General features: G+C 39.3%; 1 long non-coding RNA gene across 1 annotated transcript in view; it reads right to left on the bottom strand.

Annotated features, from left to right (window-relative positions):
* Positions 1 to 14,701: 14,701 nt before the first annotated feature.
* LOC136560333 (uncharacterized) overlaps positions 14,702 to 24,676 on the bottom strand; it is an 88,011-nt gene continuing 78,036 nt past the window's right edge. Inside the window, exon 3 of the long non-coding RNA XR_010784122.1 lies at positions 14,702 to 14,810. This is a non-coding gene — a long non-coding RNA (uncharacterized lncRNA). The remainder of the gene's footprint in view (positions 14,811 to 24,676) is intronic.

Below are 24,676 nucleotides of genomic sequence, written 5' to 3'. Positions count from 1 at the left end.
CTCCATCTTGTTCTCTGATTCAGACTTTGCTGTTATTGTTTCTTAGTCCCTATGTTGATAAGAGAGCTTAAGTTCTGTGTGCTCTACAGAAAGCAATTAATGCCAAGTTCTAATGAAGCATGAGCTGTGAGCTTTCACCATGTCTGACAGCTGATTCACTGTCCATCAGTAGAATTCCCTTTCAGTAAGGCTTGGCAGGAAACACCATCCATCTCTGGAGAAGGTTGCCTTCCACAGCACCTCCAAAAGATGGTTGTATCTGGGGACTGGGACGAGCAGAATTTCTTCACTGTCCACTCCCCTCACAGGTCTCATGGATCACCACCAACACATAAAACAGTTGCTGTTCAACTTCTTTTCTGAGGAGGGAGGGGTAGGAAGGGGGCAGCCTCAGGGCTCCTCCCCTCCCACCTGCAGTATCGGAGAGGCAGCACTGCCCCCGCTGTGGCAAAGGCAAAGCCACGCTCTCCTGCTTCCAGCTTACATTGCCCTTGAGACGTGGTAAATGCTCCCTGGCTAAAAAACCTCCTGCCAGAAGGAACCTTAGCCAGGAACCTTTCCTCCTACCAAAAGGAAAGGTCTGAAATGCTCCTGGCTGATTTGCTCCACCCAAGAATGTTCATCTAAGAGAATTCCTCTGAAATTGAGTTTTTTTTACTTTTAAAAAAGATCCAAACCTGCTGCATGTTTTCCGCCACTATGGCTGTGCATGTTTGATAGTTTGGTTATTGTGCCTGTCTGTTGTTTGAAGGTCTGGGCAGTGTTTCTGCATCATTGAATCATTGAAAGTGTGTGATGCTTGCAATGCAAGCATCCTGAAAGGCCTATGAATACATTACAGCCTCTGTTCTCACCCACCATTTCTCCCAGAACTTCCCTGTGTGAGCTGTACTCAGGGCCATGCCATATGAAAAAGAAGTTCTAAAAATGTATGTGTTGTACCATGAGATTACTGTGCAGGAAAAGTGGGGGGAGCCTAAAACCAAAAGAAATTTGAGTACCCAGCAAAAGGTGATTGTTCTTTTCACCTTTGAAGAAAATCAGTGGAGGGAGAAAGGGAAAAGGTGTGTTTCTTGCAAGGCTATCTTTTACCCAAAAAATGACAGACACCTGTGTTCTGTGAACAACAACATGAACCAGCAAATAAGACTAGTGATGGCAGGGATCACATCACTATGAATTTATGTGAGCTAAACAGAGCAAAAGGAAGGGAGGAGAAGGAGGTGTACATCCTCCTACAACTCCTCCCCCTCCCAGCCCACTCCAGTGAGCACACTGCAAGGAAAGCTCTGCAGCAGTGCTCTGCCTTGGGCAGCCTGCCCTACAGTCAGGTTGCATTTCCAGAGAAATAAGAGTGTACCAAGTGGGGTGAATTAAAGTCGCTGCATTCCCGCTCAGATTCAGTGCTTTATTTTAAAGTTATTTAGCTTAACACACATTGGCTAGTTTTGTCTGAGGTATGTTGATTTCATGCTTAAATAATTCAGCAAACTCTTTTTGTTGTTGTTGTTGCAAATTGTACTGTTGCCAAAACCTTGTGGAACTCAGCTGTTAGTGCCCACGTGGGAAACCTATAATGCTGCTCTGAATGGTCTGCAATTCATTCTGCTCCATTCATTGGGGTTTCACGTTTCTTTTAGCACAGACCCCAATTCTCTACGCTCTTTTACATTCTGTGTTTAGTCTAGTACTATTCCTTGCTCGCTGGCGGTTGTACTGGAAAAAGATTGTTGATACTATTCTGGTATATATAAGCAGTAAGGATTACACCATAGTCACTTTGTTGCTTTTAACTCACATTTGAGCTTCTTGAAGGAATCTTCTACTCTTTTTTTCATATGTGGATACAGTAAACTTGGCTGCTCTCAGTACAAAAGCAGGCCCAGCAGAAGGTGCAGTGTCCATTCAGTAGATGTGCTGGTGCTGACTGCACTGCAATGTGCAATCATCCCCCTTGAGCATTGCAGTAGTCCTCTAGGGGGAGGAATTCAAGTGGTTAAAAAAGTAATGCCTGTTTCTTTCAATTCGTAGATGTCTGGATTTTGAGAGTCCTGGTTTTTACATTTGCAGTTCAGTTAAATGATAATTATTATCCTGACTAGAACATTATCTCTCTTGAGTAGTATTGCAGACATTTATAGTAATGAGCCATTCCTGTGGCTCCAAATGTTAAATTCTGCTCTTAGCATGGGTCTGTCTCTGAAACACAGGGTGTAAATGTTCAAACAAATTTGGCTACCTATATCCATCAACTGAAATAACCATTTCAGTTACTGTTCTGCAACAAACTTGCTTGATGCAAGTGAAAACTGGTTTCCACTTTGGATTATATCAATAGACTTTTCATGCAAGTGAAATTCATACAATTTTTCTCTCAAGCTTCAACTCAGCATAGGACTCAAGCATATGTAGAATCCAATTGGAACTATTTTCATGTACACTAAGATTCTTTTCTCCTGCAAGAGTGTTATTAAAAAGTCTGTAATGAAAATTAGAATCTTTCATTTTAAAATGCTTTGCTAAATCAGAGTTAAAACCAGATTATGGACCTTTAATCTTAACGCATAAAAACAGAAATATCATTTAGTATTAAACTTCATAAGTTTTTAAACTGTTATAACTACTTCAGCTGACTTTGCCCTACCATGGTTTTATTTACATTTGAATTAAATCACTTTTGTCAAGGCACAGATTATTTTCTTTCAGAAGATATACCATTACCTGAACTTTTATTAGCTTGGATAGCAAATATTGGACCTACTTACTGAAAAAAAATTAAAAATGCACTTAGAATTTGAAACCAGGGGACTTCATTGAAGTTGCAGGTAAATGGACGAAAATAGTAACTACAGACAATAATGAATTATCTGCATAAATAAAAACAACATATAAAAGCAATAAAAAGGAATATTGTATTGAAAAGAAAAAAACACAAATTTACTAGCGTCTGTTTGTATTGTCAACAGAAAAGTGACTAAAGGAACTGTTTGGTTTAGGTAATTTTTACTTTCTTAGTGGTTTTTTTCCAAACTCTCTCAGAAGGAGTAGTAGAGTAGAGTAGAGTCAAGGGTTTAGAGGTGAATCATTGGCATAGATTAGAGATTGGTAAAGTGGTAGAAAATAAACCAAAAAATTGGTAGCATTCCAAAATGGCAAAGAATTAACTGAGGAGAGCCCATAATAAGACCAGTTGTTTAATAGTGTCTGGAAGTGAGGGAGAACATTTGCAAATTAGAATTTGCATATGGCACAGAAAGTGTTAGGTTAGCCAAGACTAGAGAACTCTTGAGGGACCAATACAATTTAGGCACTTGGGCAGCACAATGGCAGATGGGATTAAATGCTGACAAATACATATTGGAAAGGATAATTGGGTTAAAATATGATTACATCAGCTCCCTTAGCTGTTTAACAGTCTCATTTTTAAACACTTCCTTTGAAGTAGTTGGCAAACACCCATTTGTTTCAGTTAGAGAAGACCCAGATCTCAGGTCTGAAATCTGAGTGTAGCTCTGTAGCTTGTTTGGGAAAATTATACAGATAACAGGCTCTGCTGCTGCATTTTCTTTCAACCAGATGCAGATATTTTGCATATTTGCTGTATGCTACCACAATTCTCCTCCTCTTTAGTCCCTGCAATATTATTATTGGGTTGCATGGCAGAGGCCACCCAGCCTTTCCTCACCCAAACAGCCACTGAGTGCAGTGCAGTCCTGGGAGCTCTGGGACTCCTTGTACTGCTGCCGTTCTGGTGCCAGCTGCTGTGAGCAGCCATGCCCTGCTGCCCGTGCTGGGGCCTGAGCCCAGCTTTGCAGGGCTTTGGGCAGCCCTGCCTGGCCAGAACACACCAACTGATGCTGCAAAGGGCCAGGTCTGGGCAGCCTGTGTGCCAGACACACCACATGCTGGCTGTGTGATTTAAGGCAACTTGTGAGTTCACCCTGCACGAGGAGAAAGAAAGTAGTGTTGAGCTTATTTCAGTTCTTCCCTCATTCAGGTGTTAGTGGTTTATTTGTCTTTTTGGTCTGTAGCAGCAAATCTGAATGCTGATGAAACACAAACAGGCCTGGCAATCAATTTGTGTTAATGTTTTGGATGCTGTCCCTGGACCACAAGTTTTGTTGTTGTTTCCAGCTTAGACAAATCAGCCAGTTATTAATTTTGATAGACTGTGACTTCAAGGGTATCCAAATCAGCTAACTACTGCAATATTTGTGTCTCCAAAGCTGGGATGCTGAACCAAAAAGATATCTAGGAAAGTTCTTCAAAATAGCTATTTCTATAAATGAAAGCAATTTTAGGTACTCTGCCATGCTCCTGCAGTTCCATTGACTGGGTATTCCCTAGTACAGTGCTTTGTCTGGGCATCTCCAAGGTTTGGAACCTCTGAAGAAATGGCTGTTCATAGAATCACTCTGCATGGGGCACCAAGGGACCCTGGATGGACATACAGACAGACAGAGAGAGGAATGAGACACTGGGGAGAGCAGCACTGTGGAAAGGGCCCTGGGGGTCCTGGTCAGTGGCAAGCTGGACACGAGCCAGGAGTGCCCTGGCAGCCAGGAGGGACATCCCTGTCCTGGGGGCACCAGGGACAGCACAGGCAGCCGGGCAAGGGAGGGGCTGTCCTGCTCTGCTCTGGGCTGGGACAGCCTCACCTTGAAGTAGTCCTGTGAAGGGCTTGGAGTTAGACTTAGATGATCCTTGTGGGTCCCTTCTGACTCAGGATATTATATGAGCTTATGATATTATCTTTTGGATCCTGAAATTATTTATTCACACTGTATAGCTCAGAAAGCATCCTCCTATTCTTGGACAAAGTCACAATTTCTTTTAGTCCATTTCCCCATTCTATTCCAGGAATTTGTATAATCATCTTGATGCATTTTCTCCCTTAGTTGTCACAATTTCCTATTTTTTTTATTACTGGGATAATTTTCTTTGTCAAGTTTCCTTCTGGTCCAGCACTGCAATTCCTCCAGTCCCCACCAGCTTTTAGGCAGTGTCTGAAGTAGCCATGTCTGCCCACAGGCTTTGCAGCTGAGGTAATGGGCACTGGCCTCTTCAGCCCAAGCAATGTCCCCACCACTTGTCCCACAGGAAGGGGCTGGGGTTGCACCCTGGGGACTCCCATTCCCCAGCACATGGATTTAAAGCTGTTCCAACACCTGCCCTCACCTCCTCAGCTCATCCATAGTCCTCACCCCACCACAGGCACTGAGTCCAGACTGGCCCCCCACACCAGTCCCCTCTCCCTTCTTGAGGAGCTTGGGAAGGATTAAGAGTGAGCAGCAGGCACATGGGAGGGAGGAAGGGGCCACTCCTGCTCACATATAAGCTGGTAAGCAGACTGAGAAGTACAGGTAGTGAAGATGGAGAGAGGGAGCAGTGGCTGCATCTGCTGTGCTCCATGGCTCTCTTTTGGCCCATTTCCACCCAGACCAGCCTGATGTCTTCCTGCTTGCCTCTAGATCCTCCTGAGACTCCTCTCCTCTCTCCATTGCGCTGTTTGGCTAACCTTGGAAATCCTTCCTGCCCTAGAACTGCTCTGTTCCTCATTTCTGCTTGAATCCAGATGACCCCTTCAAGTCCTCTTCCCCTCTGGCCCCCTAAACTTCTAAACTCCCTTTGCCAGAAAATTGGACTGAGCCTCCATGGCCAAGACATTCTGAGCCAGCTCTGCACTTCTTGAGTTCTTCCCCAGTGAGTCTGGTAATGTCAAACAGATGTTTGAAGGAACTGGGAACTTTGCCCAATCCCGAGTGAAGTCAAACCCAGGCTTTTACATGAGTAATGTCCTTGGTGTCCAAAATTCAACTTGTCCCAGGCTCTGGCTATTCACCAGAATCATCTTCCTTTTCTCTAATGACCATTTCACATCTTGTGACTCACACATTTTTTTGTCAGGTGGAATAGGTGCCTGGCTTTAGGATGTGTTTCCTTTGGCCACAGGGTGTGTGAAGAAGCCAGATAGTGTCAGGCAGCAGGTAGGCTTTGCTGCCATGAAGTGACTGCAGTGCCTGCAGAACCCTTGCAAGTGCAGTGTCAAGTCATGCCCAGCCATGCCTTTTGCTAAGAAACAGATAATTCTGCATGTTTACTAGAACTCAATGGGACTTCTGAAAAGAATATATGGCATCCCAAGATTATGATAGTGTCACTCTGATTTTGCTTCTCTTCAAACTTCATTCTCTGTTGTTAACCAGCTTCTGTTTTAAGGATGAAAACACTATTTACAGTATTTACACATCCACTATGGCTGCGTTCATCACCTTTATTCTTGATTTCTAGCTCATTCCATTCAGATTTGCAGTAGGTTTGTCTCAATATGCATGAATGAGTTCAACTGAATTAACTGACGAAGCTTCACCCAGATTTTTAGGAGGTTTAAGGGTGTCTAGAGAAGCTTTTTCTCTCCAATTTTCATGTTCACAAAATTTCTTCTCTCTGATTCTTGCTCAAATTTGTGACAACGTGCATAAGAAAATGTGCATATTTAGCCTACATTGTAAAATTGTCATGCATATATAAATATGCAAATTTATACAAATAAAAATTTGGAGATTTCTCATTTCTGTGAGGAATGAAAGTGGACCAAAGACCTGAGAGAAACACTTAGAAGATTGGATAACTGAAATAAAGACCAAAATGTTACAAGTGTAATCCATTTCTGGCCTTCAAAAATTTTGCTGAAAGGAAAAGCATATGCAGCATGACTGCTGGTGGTGGGTACAAAATTTCTACACTTACTATTTTTCATTTTTGCATCTCATTGTTTTCTGTTTTGGTTGCCCTTGCTGCTGGGGTTCCTATATCTGAGCAGTTATTCATTCCTTTCCATTGACATTTAATGTAACAGTTTTCTTTAAGGGGTTGCTGTCAATCAAGCTGATACTTTATATAAAAAAATAGAAAAGGCTGACCTGTCTATGAAGATTACTACACAGGAACAAATTAAAAATACTTCCTTTGGATCTATCCCTCTCCTGTCTGTTTTCTGTATTTTACAAAGCCCAGGCTGTGACACTGGAAAACACTGAGCCTGACTTCTTCCCACTTCCACTTTTATTTTCTTTTATTTTATGTACCCCTGCATAACAGTACTGTTAGTCTTCTTAATACTTGAGATGGAAGTTTCTATTTAAAGACATAAAATTACTGATTTGAGTTTTAATTTATATTCTGGATTTCATCCTAAGTTTTGTAAAACGCCCTTGCAGTTTGGAGGCCCCAGTCTAAGGGACAGTGGCCCTTTAACAATGGTGGAAGTTTCACAGACTTCCAACTTGGCTGCCTGACAGTTTATCCTCAATATAAATACACCACCTGGGAATGCTTGATTCAATGTTTCCTACATGATTGCTTTCTCATGTCAGTGCTCCATTCTTTTCCTGACTGCAGTAGCCTTTCACTGCACTATTTTGGGGGACAGCAATAGCGGCCACCAGTACCTCAGACACTGAATCAGATGAAAATAATGGCAGCAGCATGAAATCTTCATGGTTTGCAGCAATTGTCAGATCAGTAGCCTTGGGAGAAAAAGGAACTCACTGTGTGCAGAAAAGGGAAACAGATATGCTCCATCAGGAAAGGGATGGAGAGAATGCCCATTATTATGGGTATATATGAATAGATGGAACTTCATGGAATTTAAATTTATCTGTAAAGTGTGTGTTTACATGTATTCTTAAACTGAAGTTTCTTGCAATTAGTTTCAAACAGGAGTTCCATAAATTCACATAAGAAATATTGAAGCAAGTTACACAAAATTGGTAGAAATTAGTTTTACTCTACATTTGAAACTAATAAGTTCAAAGACTGAATTTCTTACTTGTTTTTTACGACTTATTTTTCTCCCATGTGACCAAAAAGTAGATTTTGTCACTAAGGTGGTATAGCAAAAGTGCAAGTTTCTGTTTGTAATCAGTCAATAAACAGACTTGTGACACAAAAATCCCCCATTTCAAACATTTCAGTTGGTCATGCTGAGGTATATAACAAATGAAAAAGTAATATTAAAAGTAATATTTAACATTTTGTAAAAGGACACATGCCACACTTAACATTTGGGTTATTTATTTTTAATTAGTAGCTAAATTTGTTCACTTAAAAACACCCTTCTCTGTCGAGGCCTCTGGCAGCTCGTGTCCATACTGAGGGCTCTGCTGCCTTTCATCAAACCTTCTCACAAATACCAGTGACATTTGGGTTGTCTTTTTTTAAAGTATCCATGTATAATCTAGACAGGTGAGTTTTATTATTCAGTTTGTACATTAGTGCCATGTCCCTGGGCCTGTAAACAGCTTGTGAGGCAATACTGGGCCCTACCTAAATCAATGGAGTGCTGGACTAGAGCTTTAGTCTTCAATTAAACTAGAAAGTATGTAATAAGTAATTGCACAATGGATCGTGAACAAGGACTTCTCTCAGAAATTATTTTTTGTAAGTACACAAATCATGTAGCTCTTTCAGAACATTTAAAAAATTCCTGTACAAATCCATCTGTATCTTTAGGCACACAAGAATCTTTAAAAATCTCTCAAAAGTGCCATAAAAAACTTTCAACTGACTTTCACATTGGGTAACTTGTTTTCATTAGAATACACACATACTTTGGTGCTTAGATTTTGCATATTTACCTTCTTTTTGATATGCAATATTTAAATAAATACAGATTTTGCATTTAGAGGACCATGACTTCGAGAAGGTTCTTAAGATATTTGGATAGCTGTCAAAAATTATGTTGACTTATTAATAACTAACATGTGGCTTAAGTATTTCTTTTTAGTCACATTCACATCATGCTTTCTACCTAATTGTTATTAATCTAAACATTATTCAACATAATAAAGCTTAATAAATTCTATCTCATACCCTGTAGTTTTTCCATTTTAATACAACTGTTTGTCATAGAGGAGAAACTTCAAATACCCTTTAATAGCTTTCTTTCATAAGAAGCCCTCCAGTGCTTTTAAATACATTGCAAAATCTTTAATCCAATAAGAGAAATAATAAAATGTGCTATGCTGCTCCATGTCCACAGAAATAACCTTAACAATAAGGCATTTCTTAATGCCAGTGAAAGGATTCAGCGCAGAATTGGGACAGATTGCTAAACAGTGTAATATGGTGCTAATTCAAGTTTGCCTGTGTTCCATCCCTTTAGAAAACTGTAGATATACATCATCCTTTTTTTGTATGGTGTAGGAGTCAGCTTTGGCAAAGAGCATCGGTGTGTTGTGTCTGGACAGCTGGCTTTTAGAGCTGGTATGTTTGGAGCATGGGGATGAAAGAAGTTAAGTAAGGAAGGATTCATCAAACAGACTGAGAAATATCAACTGGTGAATCTGCTGAATTTTTAGACAAACCATCTTTCAATTTTATTCTACTTATGTATTAAGACTAATATTTATAATATTTTAAAATTCTGAGCCAACATTTTTTGCAGTTGACATAGTGAACTCTATCCTCTATTTGCATCCTTCTTTTCCTCCTTTCACTCCTCCCCCAACCTATTTAAAATCAATGCTATTTATTCTGTTATGCCAAAGAACCAGAAATATAATGGCACATTAAGGTCATAAGTAAGCACTGAGCTAGTAATAATCAAACCTTTAACATCTCAGAAGTGTCATTGTCTTGGGTTTAAACAAAATATGATCCATAAAAGTTTGTTTGGTTATTGAGTTGTCTGTTTGATGAACTGAGTGTTGCCCAGAACTCCAAGCATCTCCTATCCTCCTGTCTGCCTTGAGCAAAACCAAGCCCATCAGGAACCATTCCACACGAGTGTTTTCACATGCTGTGAGCATTTAGGCTCTCTCCACAGACACTCCTTCAGGAAGTCCTGTCACCTCTCTTGCAATAAAGACATTCACTCTCTGTCCTGTCTCAGTACAAGAGGTGCCTTCCTTCAAAGGTACCATCTTGGCTAAGGAGTCAGTTGTGGTAAAAGTTCATGTGGCCTAGGAGATTTAAGACTGAAAGTACAGGAAATTGATCGAAGAAATCTGCAAAGATGTGTTGTTTGCATTGCAATGTTTAAATCTTCTGCTTTTTAAAATGAATAATTCATGTATCTAACAATTTTGTTCAAGTCTGAATGAACTGTAAAAGATGAAATGGTGGTAGCTATTTCTAAAGATGTCCTAAATAACCTAAGCAACAATTTTTCCTAAAAGGTTCTTGTGTTAAAAATATTATGACATATTTTCAAGGCTTTGGTTAGAGACATTAATTCTTCTTGAATGTTTTCTTGAGGCTGCAGAAGTTACGGTAGCAGAAAGGTATTCTTAGACATCCCAGCTGGAGTAGGAGCAGAAGTCACTCCAGTAGGATGCCTTTTCAAATCTCCAGGCAGCCTTCTGACTCCTTCATATGTGTGTGACAACAGAGTGGTAAAAGGCTTCCCATATCTGTGGCTGTTACTATTTATTTTGATTTCTGTATTACTGTTCATCAACTGGTTTAAGAAGTTTCTGTTTATGACAAGGCTCTGTCCTTCATTCAGTCCTGCAGGGAAGACTCTGTGCTCTCGCAGGTTTGCTAACCACAGGCAATAGAGTGAGGCAGTCAGCATTCCCTGGATGCTGACATGAGCTCCCTGATGCTTTACCTTGGCTTTCCACTCCCTATCCCATTATCCATCTCAATGTACTTGGCTTCAGCAGTAGGGTGCCTCAATTCCTCACTGATAATGGGTAGTTGCTTTCCTAGAGAGAGCAAACACTGATGAAATGGGCACATATGGGAACAACTGTGCACACCCTGTCAGAGCCTCTGTTTGCTCTCATGCCTGATCACACAGGGCTTGGCCAGAGCCTGCAGAAGGCAACAGCACTTCACCTGTGATTAATAAGCACTGGAGGCCATGGTTGCTACCAGGGCATCTTTGTCTGGGTTTTCACATAGATCACTGGATGGAAAGGCAGGTGCCCTGCCCCAAGCCAGCTGTCTCTGTCCTATGGTCAGAAAACTGTCCCCTTCTGTCTCAAGAGAAAAGAGGGAGTAAAGTCTGAAGTGGGTGCAAACAGGAAAATGAAGGATCTGCCCTTTAAATTCAGAGGTCTTTTTTGTTGTCTTTTACCTGATAGTGTAGAAAACTGGGCACAGAACTCAGTTTGCAAGCCAGATAACAAAGGATTTTCTGTAAACTAACAAGGTTAATTTTCAGAGCACTTTCTAACTCTGAAGTATGGGGAATTCAGTCTTGCACAATGCCATGAAGGGAGTCTTATTTTTGTTACGTAGGCTTAAAAATCAGTCCAACCATAAACAAAGAAATTAAATGTTAGGAATTATCCCTGACCTAGAAACCTGATCCTTCACCTTAAATCCCTTGCTTACCCCATGGACCACACCTGTTTCTCTTTGCCTTCCAATAAACACAGGTATAACAAAATATTCACTACAGCTGCACAGCATTTAACACTGCTGATGTTTCCATTACATGGGAGTACATGACTTTTTACTTTACATTTAATTAAATGTTTTTGTGGTTTTATTATGAGGTAATTTATCTGTTGGAAAACAACCTGAAATTGTATATGAAATCTTGGCCATATATTACCTTTTCTCAAGGACTATTTACATCTTATTTATAGCCTTTAATTTTATAGGTAATAACTATCTTCTTTAACAGTGAATTCACTTGGGACAGAGTTGTGTTATCAGATACACTATTATCTTCTTTTCACCTACTGTTTGCTGTCTTCATTTCTTTCTCACAATGAAAATAAGCAGTTTGTCTGTTTAAGCAGCTAGACTAATTATTTTCAGCTGCACATGAGATTGGTTTCTTTTTTCCCAAATGGCCCAAAATTCACCAGAAATACTGTCTGTGCTATCTCTGCAATTTATTTCATTATGCTTCACAAGTGCCGCTTTTAAATCTGGAGAGCAAGTCCTTTTCTCACCAGTTGTGTGAAGGCAAGTGCTGGTTTTCGTTGTCTAGAACTTTAACTAGCAAGAGACCAAATGAGAGATTTAATCCCCTGGGTTGTGGATCCTTCATCTTTTTCAGACACAGAATCCACTACAATTCTGCTCTCAAATATTTAACCATATCAACAAGTAACAGGAAATTTTGTTTAAAGTTGGGCCAAATTTAGCTTTGAACTAACTAATCCAGGAGAAAAGGTTGTGTTATACCTGAGCTGACCTTATTACTCTGTCATTAATCTGCTTTGTTATGCCTGAAGAAGCATGGGGGTCTCAGAACTGCTGGTAATCTTCTCTGCCATATGTGTGGTAATATCTGAACACAGCAGGATGAATTAACACTAGTCCCATCCTTGTTTTATTACTTGTAAATCAGCCCATTAATATTATCTGAATGCAGTTTGTTAGGATTAACATAGATGATATTTAAATTGCCACAGTGATTACTTCTTAAAAACTCTACTAACATGAATTTTGAAACTTAGAAATAAATTAGTTCTGGAAGTCAAAAAACCCTTCAAATGAAGCAAAAGGAAGACTAAAGAGTTATATCAATTGGAAGAAACAACTTGAAGCCAAGAATATGGAAAATATCTTTTGCTATAGTATATTTCAATCCCAAGAATTGGCTTGGGGGCTAGAGTACTTCTCAGTGAGGCAGCAGAGCCAATAAATCACTGCTCAGTTTGAATTAGTATAGTAAATTAATATTATGTAGCCTTTCCTCTTTTTTTAATAAACATGTGTTTTTGTCTGATTTACAAAGAAAACATTTTACAGTACTCGCCACCATGCTCTGATCTGGTTTATCCCCTTCATCTGTTTTCTACTGTGGGATTTCAGTCAGCTGCTTTTGAATTTGAGAGATGATTAATTTTTTCTGATTTTTACAGCTTCTTCTTTAGAAGAAATCCTATGACTGTCATAAAAGATCATGAGCAAAGATGACCCAGGGTGAGCAGTGATTGCCCATGGGCACAGACAGAGTCATAAAAAGATGCCTCCTCTGTAAAGGCAGCAATTTCTTTCTCTTGTAAAGATATGCCAAAGAAGCTATATACAAACAATATGTCTGTAATGTGATGAAAACTAAACAGAAAAATCCATCTGTTACATCATTAGAGCGACTGCATAGCATTAACATTTTTATTTGCCAAGGGCCTGCCAAGATTTTTTGGGTTTATTGAGCATTGCATATAAAAGTTTCTCAAACTTTTTCACTGTGATAGATTTTGTTACATTAATAAAAAGCAGCACTTTGGCACTGTGCAGGTTGATGGCTCTTTGCTTTTTTAATTGTGTCCCTGTTCACAGGAGCAGGGCAGAGCCTTTGTAGTGAGGAGTGCACTGTGAGAGCCCAGTGCTGGGGAGGGTGGAGAGGAGGAGACCGGCAGGGGGGAGCTCGCTGCGACAGCCACCCTGCTCTGCAGCAGCACCCTGGGCGGGAGGGCAGCCACTCCTGCCCTGCCCAGCCTTGCTGGCCAAGGCTTTCATGTCCTCCCGCCTGCTGGGACCTGAAAGCCTCTCTAAAGCCTTGGCCAAGCATCAGGGGAATCTTAAGGTAGCTGCTGTTATAGAGGACTTGTAATTACCCACAGTTTCTGAGGCCTGCCTTGAAGCCCTTGGGGGCCTAGTTTGGAAGGTCTCTCTATTAAAGCAAACCTTTAATTTAAATGCTGAAGATATCTTTAAGCAGTTTGTAGCAATCAGTTAGTTTCAATATCTATAACAGTGCCTCATATTTTTTTTAATACCTGCAGAGATTTTCTTAGAATTCAGATGGGATAGAAAAAGTGTGAAAGTAAAAAATGGCACAAAAATGGATGATCCTTTTTGCAGAGGTCTTGCCTTGTAGAAAAGGCCCTCCCCTTCCATAGCCAGTTCAGCAGGCATCAACAGACAGAAAAGCATCTTGTTATTAACTCCTGCAGTGCTGCATCCTGAGAACAAAAGCTGTGAGAAACTTTGTTTCAGAACAGAGCCATACTGTACCTTCACATTTTATTTTGTTTGCTTTTTGTGTTAAAAATAGCAATCTCCCAGTTGGAAAGCTACCAATGTCATGGTACTTGGCAATCAGATCTTAGCATTTATTTTATGTTCTTCCTAAAGATGGCAGTTTGTTATAGCAGCATGTTATATCACACCCTATCTTGGGGTGATTTGGGGATATTCATATAGGAATAAGTGCTCAAACAGCTTGTTATCTTTTGTACCAGTGCATGAAGAATGTAGTTGCTGGTAATCTCTGCAAGTACTAATCCAGCCTTATCCAGTTTAGTTTATAATATCCAAAAGCAGCACAGCAAATATAGCAAGATACGCTAAAAGCGCTTTGTATTCACATTGACGTAAGGTAAGATTTATTTTAATGTGCACATACACTCTTAGAACCATGCATTTGCTATCATGTCATCCTATAATATGTCAGAGAAATAATGCTTCCAAGAGCAAGATGGCAAATTGTCAACTACTGATGATGGTGTTTCAGAGATGTAGCATTTTTATGGATAGAACTACAAAAGAACAGCATTTATTGCCCATGGCAAGGAGCTCTATTAGGTATTGACAGCATAGTAAGTTAAACAGAAATTCTTGTGCTCTTACTAGAAACAGGAACATTAAGTTCACCCATTAGCAGGACTACTGTTACAAGCAGGCTCTGGGCAGAGGGTTACATTGATTGTTGTTCAGGACTATAAATTAAAACACCAAAAAGGATGATTCCGTTATTAAATAAAGTGTTACTCTGTTTCACTTACCCTACAGTGGGGCCTGCAGTTGGGTCTGTGGGAGGAAAGGCCAGCATACTCAGCTGAAGAAAAGGCTCAGGCCAAGCTCAGAGCAGCCAAACCCAACTTGAAGAGGAGCTACAAAAGACAGCAGGGTCAGGCTGTTTGTTATGGTGGCAAGCAGTGTAACAAGGGGCAGCTTGGGAGGTTTTCGTTCTATTTTCTGCCTTTTACATAAGTCTTCACCAAAAAATAAGAACTACAACTCACACACAACCTCTTTGTACCAAAAAACCAGGAGAAAAATTCTTTCAACTGCTGTAAACTGGCACTTTTTAGTGGTTATGAAAATATTACAGTCACACATGCTGGGTTTTCAAGTGGGACCAATATTGCTGTCAAGATATTGACAATCTGTTGCTTGAGGTGGACTGCCTCCTGACAGAGGTACAGACAGAGCAGCTTGCAGCAATGCAGAGATAATTTATTTTTAAAAAAATCAGACAGGAGATTGCATAAGAAAGTGTCATTGCTTGCATTGATGTCAGTCTTCTATAAACAAAAAATTAAGATTTTTATAGTACTTTCTATAGTAAGCGAGATTGGGAGTCTGTTCCTTTTATCATTTGGTTGATGATTACAAGAGCATCTTATCTGTCATAACAATTTTTGGAGACATTTGGTGTGTTTTCCCCACTGCAAGTATCTACAAAACTTAAAATAGATATAGGTATTAATCCTGAAGTGCAGGGTGCCTGCAGCTCTCAGAATTGTCACTCCCTATGACAGCTGCCAGACCTATGTGTGCAATTTATTGCTTTTGCATTGTTGGATGGATCCACAGAGCTTAGACTTAAACCCAGGATTCACAGGCCCCCCATTTCATTCTTCATGTGCTCAATTCTGTGCTGTGGTGCTCACATTTTATAAGTCCTTGATATATATAGTACATTTTACTCTACATGCTGCTGTCATTTATGAGCACAAAATAATCTTAAATATTCTTAAATGAACCAGTTGAAGTTAATAAAAGATAGCAAAACACAAGAAAACTTCTGAATAATATGAATTTGAGGGATTCTTATGGATCTTTTTTCCATCCAGCACCTTGTCCTCTGTTTTCACATGGCTTTGCCTCATTGAGACTAATAAGGAGAACCTGTCTTACTCCCCCCTTCATAATATAATTAAATATATTTTTCTGAGTTTATGTGCCAGTCCCCCTAGCTCAGAGTAGACCCTTCCAGGTCAAGTTCACTCTTCAAGTGCTACAAGCCCACCAGTTCTGCCTGTCCCCAAGAATGGAGATTCTTCAGGAAGTCCCTTCCACCATTTGACATCTATCATGGTAAAGATTTTATTTTCCTAGTACCTGATGAGGATTCATCTACTGTCAGTTGTGTCCATTGCTGGTTGTTCTATCATCCAGCACCTGTGAGGCGAGTCTGGTTCCATCTTTACTGCACCCTTCCTTGGGGAGCTGCAGCCAATGGTAGGGTTCTCCCAGAGTCTTCTCTTCTTTGAGCTGCACAAACCCAATTTTCAGCTTCTCCTGCCTCATCACATTTTCCAGCCCCTCACCATCTTCTCCACTGGACTCTCACTGGAATGTGAATCTCTCCTTTATGGGGCAAACCACCTCTGGATGCCATTCACCAGATACTGTTTCCCAAGTGCCAGAGCGAGGGGAATAATCACTTTCCTTCCCCTTCTGACTTCACTCTTGTAAATACAGGTTCTATGTGGCTGCCCCCCTTCACTGGCAGGATGTGCTGATATGCAGCAATCGGCTCTGAGTGTAAAATCTGAGTGTGGATAACATAGGTTCTTTCTGAGCTGAGCACATGCTGAACCAGGAGGCTTTCATGGAATTTAGAGGTAAATACATTCAGAATCCACATGGCAAAATGCTTATTTATTTCCCAAGAAATATAAATTTGCAAAGGTTTTCTGGACAATGTTTCAGAGGGAAAGGACACAAAGATGGTTCAGGAAACAATTAAAGCCTTGCTGTAGGTTGGAGGTAAGATATCTTTACCTAAATCCTCTACATAAGAAAATGCAGAGCATCAGTGCCAATGTCCTAACTGAAATCCTATCTGAAGCATGTTGTGTACTAAAACATTCATATTTGGTGAAAAAAAAGAAATAAAAATTTCCCAAACAGTTTTCCTCATCATTATTTGGTTCCATGAAACAGGCTCATCACTTGCAAAATAAATTGTGCTGCATTCATTTCATGACCAAAGGACAAATATAAGGGTAAAGCATCATATCTTTTTTCATTCGTTCCACTCTTATCCCAACAGAATTCTGCACTTGGAACTTGGCAGACAAATGTCAATTATTCTGCTTGCCCTCTTATGCCACCATTTAAATCACTGATGTCTTGGTGCAGAAGCTTTTATGCAAGTTGTTCCTTAGAAGACAAGAATGGCAATTTAGGTAGCTGAGAGTGGGGTGCCCTGGGCTCACCCCTGCTGCCACTGCAGCTGAGCATGCGTTGGCCAGGAGTCCTGCTTGTACCCCTGGGCAGGGCCTCGGTGAGTCACAATCCCAGGCTCAGAGCACATTTGTCTTCAGCTCTCAAAAGGTTAATTTAATGAAAACTTGAACTGGTAGCATTTGCTAATGTGTAGCCATTACAGCATGTCTGCTCTGAAATACAAGGCAAAAAAAAAAAAAAAAACCAAAACCAAAGAGAATTCAAAAGCCACAATTGTGTCAATCACAGTGTAAAAATAAGGTCAATAATTTGAGTAACTGAACTGCCTAAAACAAAGCACAGTAAATAGAAAAGTAAGCCAATAAATCTTCTGATATTTGGGTTATTCTGCATAAAAATCCCAAAGTGAAAAGGGCATTATCTTCTATAAATGGTATAACACATATCCACAATTTTATGCCTTGTTAAGAAAAACGCTTCTATGATATTTATATATGAACTCAAATATATGATGTATTTTATGCTTTCCCATTAGAAGTCATTAAAAGAAATTTGCATCTCTGTCTCATGAGTTGACCTAATTCTAGGAGGAATTTTTTAGGTTATACGCCAGAGTTTTGGTCTCAAGTCCCACCAACCTCCCACTGAAACAACTTCTAAAAATGCCAAAAACAAACCAAACAAACAAGATAATGATGTGCTATTTTTTATTTAGCCTGCATGCCTCCTGATGAGGTGAATATAAATATGTTCCTCCCACCTCTTCTTTTGTATGTACCCTGAGGCTCTTTTAAAGAGCAATTTTCTCTCTGCGGCAAAATAGTGAGGATGAAATTAAGATTTGTGTTCAAGAGGTGTCCGTAGCTCTCAGGTAGCAAGATTGAAGGTATTGATGGTTCAAAAGTCTCTTCTCAATATATAATTTTCAAATTTAGATTTTTTTTTTTAATTGAACATCTGTTTTGTGTACTGGGTATTTGGGTTGAATTTGTTGTAGGTTTCATTTAGAAGAGATTATACAAAATTCCAGCATTTGTAAAAAGAAAGAATCTGTATTCTCATTTGCACACTCATTGTTTTTAAAAAGATAGTCTAATGGCTCTAAAAATGGATACATCTCAGATAAAGGCAAGTTGTCTTTATTTCCAGAGTATTCAAATGAAGAGTTAAATGAGAGTGCCATTATTTGACATGGAGCTACTGCCGTTTTGGAGTTTCTGACAAGGTTGGTAACATCATTTGCTCTACACTGCCATGTGCTTTCTAGTTCATTGGAACCATTTTAGCAATTAGAGCATGATTTATTCTCTAACAAATGTCTGAAATCCATTGTTAATGTCCCTTAGAGAACTTATTTCTAAATTATCAAAACTGCAAAATTATTTTAGCTATTGGCTGATTTAGTACATTGCAGATTTCTGAGTTACTCTATTGTGCCTTTATAAAGATTATTCTATCTGTATTTTTGGCTAAACTTGTTCATACATATTCTTGGATCACACCAAAACACTCATCTTTGTCAATATTCATTAGTGCTTTTCTGCTGAGAAACCTACTCTTCTGGCATCTTCCTTCAGTGGATTTTTTTTTTTAAGGTATGATAAGGAATTCCAGAAAGAAAGCCTTCCATACGTGTAAATTATATGTATATATTTATATGAAGATTATAATGATGGCAGTCCATCTGTGCAATGTGCTTTCACTGGGGATAATCAGAAGGGGAAAACTTCTCATCTAGTTTATAAGACTTTTTACATTATTCAGTGAAGTTGATACAGGGCATTTCTTTCACCTAGAGACTTGTTGATAATTGGTTGATAAAAGTTGTATTAATCTCTTGTATATAAAAAAATGGATTGGGATTTAAGTGCAAAGGAAGTAAAATTGGGCTCAGGGATCATGATTTGGGCTGAGGTAGAAGGTGTATTTTCTTATTTTCACTTTCTAGGAGAAGGCTTGGTCCTTTGTTAATTAGGGGGCTAAAGGAGAATGAATGGAGTGATTTTGTGTTGAGTTTACAGTTGATAATCTTCAGAGTTAGAGAGAAGGTATTCAGTTTAATATTTATTAAAATGCAGGAGTTGCATTTCACAGCATGAATCTAAAAATAACTGTAAGATCTTGAAGTGTGTGATAGTTTCTTTGTAAATTATAATTAATACATAATAGATTCCAATTAAAAATATGCATACAGTTCAGGCAAAGATTTTTAAATTGCTTTACATAGGCATATAAATACTGCTACAGTGGAGAAATTCAAAGAAAGGTGACTGAAGGATAGTTCTAAAGATACAGTTTGGTTCCTACTCTTTCAAACCTCAGTTCTTAAACACAGGTCTCCTAAAGTTCTTATCTTCTACCACAAGAATATATTGTCTCCCTCGAGATATAAAGCCACAGAGGATAGGAATTATTACACTGAAGGGTTTGTGAGTTGATATTAGTCTTTCAAAGAAGTCACATCATTATTCAGGAGAGGGATATATAAATAAATTCATTTCATGGCCACAGACCTGACCTCATTTTGAATATTTAATTTAGAGTAAAAAGAAGACTTCCCATGTGTCCTAGGGTGACTTTACGATGCTTGTATCCCAGTGGTCTGTTCTGTTTGTGGTGGATATGAGGTTCTGCACTGGTTTCAGACTGGTTCTCACAGCAAAGGGGGAAGTGTGCAGTTTGTCTGCAGAACCTGCACTCGCTCCCCTGCATTCCCCCTCCTGGACTGTGCTGCAGCGCAGACAGCAGGACACAGCTCTCCTTTGCTTTCTGTTAGCTTTTTTAGCTAGCTGAGGCAGACAAGTTCCCCAGACTGTGGCTTTTCCTTTTCTTGGAACTGATCAGCCCTGCTCTGGACTGAAAACCCAGAAAAACTCTGGGAGCTCACACCTGTGGCCCACCAGGGCCCAGGACGTGGCATTTTCCAGCACAGGAGGGACTGACAGGAGACTGGGGGAGCTGAGCTACACCCCTCAAAAAGGACTCTCTGAATTTGCCATCTCTTCAGAACAATGAGAGGTTCCATTGTTTATTATTCACTTTTTCCGTGTTTGTGAGTACTTTGCTTGTTAAAGAAACAGTTTTTCCCATTTCTCTTGAAGTTTGTGTCTCCTGAACCAGTGAGGGGAGGGGCCAGCTTGAATTCCTCTTTCCAGAGGGACCCTATCCAGAGGTTTCCTCCCAGATTTGCTCTAAACCAGGACACCACTACATAGCGAGTTTATTAATTTTAGAAAGCAAATGTAATATATGCCCATAACCATTAAGAACTTATGAGCTCTTTTTCTCCAAGATGCATCTCTCCTATAAAACAATGAACAAGTACTAGTTAGTTTTAACCTAGTCCTTATCCTTTGCAAAGCTGAATGAAAACATTGGTTTGTAGTAGGTCTTACAGGTATATAAATTGAATGGAATTGTTTTTCTATGTTTTGGATTGTTATTTACAACATATAATGCTAATGTAACATTCTTTGTTTAGTGGATAGATTATCTATTTAAAAGAAAAATAAAACTCAAGCAATACTCACCCAATTAACAGTAAAATTTACCAAATTTGCTAAATGTATGTGCATTTCAGAGCTCAAACCTTGAAAATTTTGAGTGCCCTGTATTCCTTTAGCACAGTAGGAGGCTGGGAAGCCCATCATCTTGTGAGATGCAAGATTAGATATTGGAATAATCTCCCACCCCCTCAATATTTACATCCCAATGTTTCATCATCCTCCCAAGTCCACAGCCTTCTCCAGTATACATGGAGACAGATGGCTCATAAGATTACAAGCTATAGAGATTTGGTGCTACAGACAGGTCCCCTGGTATTCTAAGAAAATTAACAATTTATTTAAACAGCTCTGTCAGATGCAATCCTCTTTGCCTCATTTTGTCTCCTGCTGGCTCTGTCTCATGTAGGATTGCCTGCATGTAGATTCACTGGTTACAGATTCATCATGTAGGAAAGAAAAGGAACTTAGTCGTGAGCTATATGACCCGTGGGCATGCTGGACAAGCATGTGAGCATAACCAGAATAGCAGTCAAAAAATATCACACTTCTTATTGCTGTACCATCTTTATGAAAGAACTCTCTCTTTCATGGAGCTGAAACAGATTCTTGCCTGTTGAGCAGCTCTAAATTAAGTCAGTATTATGGAAAGGATTATCTGTATCACAGTAGTCCCAAGCAACACCAGATTTCAGATAAGGAGGTCACCAGCCTGACTCTGCACCCTGCCAAACCAGTGCTGCTGCTGCCCACAGCTCTGTCCATGTGGCCAGCAGAGCTGCTCACTGACTGCTGGGCAGCGGTACCCAGGCACACGGTCAGCAGGGGATGGTTTTGCTCAGAAAATCTCACACTTCACTGATTATTGCTGCACTGAGCAGTTTGTTGAGCTGTCCATTGGAAACAGGTAGCCAAATAAAGGATCTGGCTCTTGTGGGAACTGTAGCTCTGAACTGATGAGGGCCCACTTACAGGATGGAGTTATTAGCACATGTCTTGGTGTCACAGATGGGGAATGAGTTCTCCTTTTTCATTTCCTTGTCACAGTCAGGACGTGCAGGTCCCTGAACTGCCAAGCCTGGTTCTCCATACTTTCAGTAATTCTCATCTGTCACATATTGTAATATAGTGTTTCTGATGAACTATCACTGTACATGCTACACAATTTGTCAGCAGTGTATTTACTCATAACTGGAAATACTGCACTTAGGACATTAGGACTGCATTTGCCTTTTTCACAAATTAATTACAAGGGATGTATAACTATCCTGTGATCCTCCCATATCCTGCCCTTTTCCACTCCAACACCCTGGGTTGAAGTGTTCTTTGTTAAAATCATCATTCCCTTTGAATTTTCTATTACTGAGTTTCTCACTGTTCTGTTTTTAGTTCTCCTCCTTCTCCTGAAGGTCTTCTCAGTAACTGCTTTTCATCCTAGGAGGTCTGGAGCCATTTCTTATCTGGTTCTTTTTTCTTCACTGAGTAAACAGGGTTTAAATCATTTTTTCAACATTGACAGGAATAAATTTAGGTGTCTGCTCAGGGGAATCTATGGCATCTATCTTCTCTCCTACTCTGATTATGAAGACACACACTGTCTTAGAAAAACAAATGAGTCTTTTCTCTCTAATTGGCATTACAGAAGGCAAAAGTGGTTTTTCTGCAAGTGTATACTCATATATTTTCTTATGTGGTTTTCCACACACAGTTTGAAAAGACTCATTCAAAGGAAACTTAACTTCCCTCAACTCTCCTTTATTTCAATCCATAATATACTGAGAGCTTTTTTGTTTCTTTCACCTATAGCAGAAAAATGCAGTAATAAGTTTTTTTAGGATGAAGTAAAATTGTTAGCAATTCTATTAATGTAAGATCCACAGGCATAAACTATTTTACATTATTGATATTTTGGTAGTTGCCCCAGTATACTATAATAAATATATATAATAAATAAGTAATAAATAATAAGTATATTTTATAAATAAGTAGTTTATCATGGTAAATACTTCAGTTCTTGTCTGCCTTACACCATGTGCAGTCCTTTGTACTTTTACAAAGGAGCTTTAACTGGAGATGCCCACAAACTCAGAGTGGCCCACCCACTTTTCTCACCACTTTTCTTTCACTTTATGACATCAGCTCCAAAGCTTCAGAGAGTCAGACACAGAGTCTCATTTTAGGGTCACAAAAACTAGAATCCAAACAGTATGAGTCAATGCATTATTTCAATAAAGTTAATAAATAATATCTTAAATAATAATAAAAAAAGAAGGTAGATGTCATTCCAGTGCAGTAACATCCTAAACTGAAAAGTATAAAAGCAAATTCAGCCCTGGAAAAGCAGGCATGGAGGAGAGACAGCATCAAGCTATTTCTTGAACCTTTTCTGACAAAGACAAGAGGTTTTGGGAAATCTTTGGTTACAGTACCAATAAATCTTGCATCAAACATAAGCTTTCTGGACTTAATTTTCACTTAACAGGGATGTTTTCTTTCCACAGGAGAGTGCTAACATGTATAAGTCTTACATTCTCCTAAATAGCTCTTTGAAATAAAAAGGATAGAAAAGTCTTCATGAAATCAAGGAATTTTGCCTTTTTTATTTCTCTTCACTCCAAACCTAGAAAAATCAAACTTCTCACGACCCTTTATTGACTGTATAAAGATATTCTCAGTCTGACATACAAGATGTCCTAATTTCCCTTACTCTCTCAGTGAGCCCTGGCTGTAATTTTGCAGCTCTCAGTGGTCTCTGCAATGTAATTCAGCTGTTGACTGCAACAGCCACCTTCCCATGTAAAAACATTTCCAAACACAAAAAGATGTGGATATAATTGCTTAAAGAAAAACACTGGAAAATCTATAAACCAAGACTGAAAAAAGTGAAAATACAGTTACAATCAAAGAATATGCCCCATTTCTCTCCCCCATTTATGCCTAAGGAAGAGAATACAGGTTAACTGAGCACAACAGCTGATCTCCTTGGAGTAAAATCTGTTGAAAATACAAGTGCTCATTTATCATTTTTTAAAGGCCATTGCATTGTAAGTGAGGAGATTTCAACAGCTTCCAGTGTTCAGGTGAACATTTGTTTAGTGAAAGGTCACTAGAAACACATCCAGAGATGATATTACATGAGTAGATCTCAACACATTTCCTGCCAAAGTATGTTCTGGTTGTAGGAAAATCTCCAGAATAAAACTGGTATTTTTTTTGATATTGTAATAAGAAAATGTCCCAATGAAGAGAACAAAGGAACCCCCTTCCCCAAAAATATTTTTCGTTCTCAAGACTATCCTTTCCTCAAAGCTATGTGGTGCTTTGGGCTCCAAAGCTTTAGGATAAGAATGACAGAGAGGAGACTGAGTTATTCTTGCTCAGAAAAAGGCAAAAAGCAAAAGGGATAGATATGTCTGTTAATTCAAGCTTGTCTGTCTCTTCTGCTTTATTTTCCTTCTCATATTGATAGTAGCAGCTAAATGTGAGTGATTAGCATTATAATCTCTGAAGCACCTGCATACAGCTGAAGATTTTCTAACCTACCTGCAGGATTAGCAGGCCTAGTGCTGAAGTTAATGGAATTGGGTATTAAAATCACAGAGGGAGTTTTGAAAATCACAAGAAGGGTGATCAGCAATTACCCAAGGCTGCTTTTAACTTAGGCAAGAGTTTCTTAGAGGATAATCAGCAAATTACTCTCCTGAAAATTCTGCAGACCAGTCATATATTGGATCCCATTCAGTAGTAGCCTGCTTGGGACAGTTTATTTTTAATTCTTAGTACAACTGTCACTAAAAAATTTTAATTTCTAGTGCTTAGCACATTTTTCTGAGGGAAAGAATCAAAGCACATCTTCTTTTATACACAGCTAGAATGTACAGATTTGAGTTGCTCAATTGCACTATGTTTTTTCATGAATGTATAACAAGTGGTTGGATAAGAATGAAATACAAGAAGTATGGATATTTTGGTTCAAGCTTGTAGGTAGTGAAGAGAATAACTAAAGTGAGAGGCATAATTCTGACATGGAGAGGTGCAATTCCACTGAGATTGTT

The sequence above is a fragment of the Molothrus aeneus genome, chromosome 9, assembly GCF_037042795.1.
Source record: "Molothrus aeneus isolate 106 chromosome 9, BPBGC_Maene_1.0, whole genome shotgun sequence".
NCBI classification, from domain to species: domain Eukaryota; kingdom Metazoa; phylum Chordata; class Aves; order Passeriformes; family Icteridae; genus Molothrus; species Molothrus aeneus.
This window is presented reverse-complemented; position numbering and strand designations above follow the sequence as displayed.